General features: G+C 46.4%; 1 long non-coding RNA gene across 1 annotated transcript; it reads right to left on the minus strand.

Moving 5' to 3' along the window:
- Positions 1–247: 247 nt before the first annotated feature.
- LOC120323920 lies at positions 248–1,655 on the minus strand. Its single transcript, XR_005564854.1, has 2 exons — positions 1,292–1,655; positions 248–589 (listed from the first exon to the last, which is right to left on the minus strand). It is a non-coding gene; the product is annotated as an uncharacterized LOC120323920 (long non-coding RNA).
- Positions 1,656–3,769: the final 2,114 nt, after the last annotated feature.

Below are 3,769 nucleotides of genomic sequence, written 5' to 3' on the forward strand. Positions count from 1 at the left end.
CTTGTGCATCTCCTGGCCCTTTTAGTTTCTCAGAAGTCAGTACAGCTTCCCTCAGAAACTGTCTGCGGCCAGTCTTCAGGCTTCTTTTTTTTTTTTTTCTTTTCTTCCCCTTTCTCTGTGGAACTGATTGAATCTGGGTTATGGCAAGTGGTGGAGACCCAATCTGCACCACCAAACTGAATCCCTGTTCAGTCCTTCTCCTTTGCCAGGTACATTTTTCAGTACTCACACAAGTGATCAAAACCTGTTGCTCTGGGTTGCTTTATTGCATGTGACTTTTCTTGCAATCCACGTGTTCTACACTTTGGCATAAACTGTGTGGCACAGTTCTCCTTCCAAGAAGAACCCAAAGGCTGACCAGCAGCTGCTTGTGAGGATGTCCTGGGTGAACCCAGCCTCGTTTGGTCCATCTTTTCCAAGGGGCAGATCCCTGCAGTTCCCCATGTCCAGGGGTCCCATGGGAGACAACCCTTTGCTCCTCTTTCAGCTGTGCAGGGCCACTTATGGGAACTACTTGACTGTTTTCATGATTTGAGGCACTGGTGACTAGAGGAAAAGGAGTCCTTCCAACCACATGTGTAATTATTCACTGTGATGAAAGAAAAGTGAGTAAATTCTCTGCAATGCATTAACTTTTGTCCTAATAATGAGTATCACTTGATTTGTCACTAATTCCTGGAAAACAGTGCTGCTACATCACAAAATCAATCTACATCTCTTGTTTTCACAATCGAATCTCTTTTCCTTGTATTATGCCCCACTTACTTTCTCTAGTAGATACATTGTCAGGTTTTATATTTTCTCAGCAGTTAAGAGTGAAAAAACTGAAGATCTTTCTTCAGAGAAGTTATGCTAGAACTCCTCTTGTGATCCATGCTGTGCTGTCTTATGCCTGACATGTACCATGAGTAATTGAGGAAATTCTTCTGCACCAATGACAGTAAATATTGGTGTCTGTCCTCTTCCACAGAAAATGATTTCTGTGCTTGTTTCTGAAACTGAAATGACTCTTGTTTCTTTGAAAGGAATTATCTTAAATTGCTGATGTAGCTGCATCACTTCTGTTGTCAGAATCACATTCAAGGACAGGATGTGTTTGGGTTTCTTTTAACAATTTAATAATACAGAGTTGTTTGGCTTTGACCTACAATAAAAATTGTGTGAACTGTTCTGCAGCACATTTGATCCCAAATAAGGTGGCTCAGGGCAGCTAAACAGTCTGCAGCAAATTAAGTTCATATGCAGCCACTCATAATCCTTCTCCCAGTAGTTCCCATTTACTTTGACTCACAGGTACTGTGGTGGAAGATATTGTGTGGGCTCAGAGTGACAAGTCTCCATCCCAGCTCTCCACTGCACTGCCTGAGGGAATCCTTTCGTCAGGGTCAGAGTCTTTATTTTTGTCCCAGACCCACAGCTGAGACCTGTCTCGAGCACAGGGGGATACTGGAGGTGCTGCTGCAGTGGGGGCTGCTGCAATGGAGCCTGGGATGGGCTCCATCCCTCATTTTCCAGACACTCCGTTACAACATCTCCAAAGGACGGTGATGCAGCAGTTCCCTCTCTCTGATGGCAGGAACATCTCTTCTCACAGAGAGGAGATTAAGCAGACAAAGTGCTTGGAAACAACATTCCAGAATTCTTGCTGTGACCACTAAGGCAGAGAAGAAGAACATGGAGCAAGCACAACATCTTGAAGTAGCAAAAGACCAAGTTTCCAACAGCCTCTCCAGGTAACTGAGTGTTGCCAGGCTGGAAGGGGCCTCTGAAGCTTGTCTTCTGTATCCTGCTGTTCAAAGCAGGACTGGCTTTAGCCACAGACTGGATTGCTCTGGGACATGAAGCCTCCGTGCATCTTGGTTTCTACTGCTGCCTATTGTTTGGAGTACCTCCAGCCTGGTGGGAAACTTTGGCTGCGGATATTGAAGATGACTTGCATTTTTTGCTTTCATAAATTCTTCTGTGACTTGGATTCTTTGAGGAAATAGTTCTTATGGACAGGTGTTTTAAAATGGCAAAGTTAAGGCATCTGCTGCTGTTGTGGCTGTTGTTGGTCTGAAGTGTCTATGCTGTACCTTTCACTTACCGTGGTCAGTAAAAATAGATGATCATTATATTTGGGTTCAACTTCTTCCTGTTCTTATCCATGTTCTCCATCAGACTCCCTCAGTGGCTCCCTGAAAAGTCTGAGGCCACAAACTCTTCCTCCCTGCCTCCATGGAATGGCTCATGGTTTTAGTGCTGTCACCAAAAGTGTGGGTTTTGTTATTGAAATCTGCTGTGCTGTAATGCTCCTTTAAAAGGGACTTTAGCTGCAGTCTCTGGCCAAACCTTAAATACTTATAGGCTGCATAAAGAGGGGTGCTCTGCATGACAGCTCATCTCTTAAAGACTAAAGACCTGAAAATTCCCAGCAGGCAGGATTTTGGTCTGCTGAGGGCTGGGTGTTGGGATGAAAGGGCACTGAGGGGTGTCTCCAGCTCTGTGTTGAGGTGCCTGTCTGGGCACAGCCCTGCACTACCCATGCTGTGCTGAGAACGTAGCGTGCGTTCTTCAGACATAGTGTGAGCCTCAGCTTATCCCTAATGGAGCTGCAGGGATGCAGGGAACTCTGCACTGCACAAGGTGGAAAGTCAAGTCTCTAAGAAGGAGGCAGCTCAGCTCCTGGTGTGGAGAGTAACACAGGGACAACACGGGTGCCCTGCCCAGCCCTGTGTGTGCTGGAAGTGCTGAGGGAGGGTTTCCCCACTGACTGCATGGGTTGGTATCTCCAAAGCCTGTATGAAGTCTTTAGTGCTCCACAGCAGGCCTGGTCCTAAAGGAAAACACCCCAAACTAAAGCAGTCAGAGTGGAGGGAGCAGAGCGGGAGCAGCTCCTCGGAGTCGAGCGCCGCGTCCTCTAAATGTTATGGGAACGTCTCAGGGAGATGCTCAACACACTCAAAAGGTCACCACTGCCCAGGCTTTCAGTAGAACAAAGGCCAACTATTTTTAACTTAATTTCAAGTGGGAAGCCTAAAGCCATAAGCTGGCCTGATTGCAGGAGGCCTTGGCTTCTCTGCTAATCAGAACTCAATGTATAACGTGTGCCTGCGTCTGACTATGCTGCATCCAAAATCTGCTCTGATCCTGCCCAGTGCCTGACACAGATGGGGCCCAGCCTCATGAAGTCCTGCAAGCACTGCACTAAAAATCCATTCCTCTTGGAGAGTTACTGTAAGAGACAGCCAGTTCATGAACCAAAGCTGAGGTTAACAGAGACATAACAGACAATTTGCATTATTTAGAAGTGGCCCCATCTGCAGCTGTTCACTACAAGAGAGTGAAAAAGCGGGAGGGATTGCCAGGCACATGGGACAGACACCATAAGATCCATAGCAAAGGGATCTTGTGTTCTGTTTGGAGAATCCAGGGCTCCTTAGGTGTGTCCTCTACAGGACACAAAGCTTTGACTCCAAGGCTACTTTTAAAAATTAATACATATATTTTCTTTTGAAGATCTGCAGAGATCCTGTTAATGTGCCTGCCAGCAGGAGTATAAGCATTGACAGGAGAAGGTCTGCATCTGTTTTGTATGGCTTTCTTCACCCTGGTGATAGAGCCAAGAGAAGCCAGGTTCTGGTCCCCAGTCACTTCCTAAAGTGCTGCTTCTGTGGGTCTCTGCTCATAGCTGTTTCTGGTATCAAACAAAAGCTACTGAGACTTCTCGGTGAACTTTATGAACCCAGCAGGATCTGAACATCATCTCGGATGGGTAAGCTGGGCCAGA

This window comes from Pipra filicauda, unplaced genomic scaffold, assembly GCF_003945595.2.
Source record: "Pipra filicauda isolate LSUMZ 115617 unplaced genomic scaffold, ASM394559v2 scaffold377_size797966_pilon, whole genome shotgun sequence".
Taxonomy (NCBI): Eukaryota; Metazoa; Chordata; class Aves; order Passeriformes; family Pipridae; genus Pipra; species Pipra filicauda.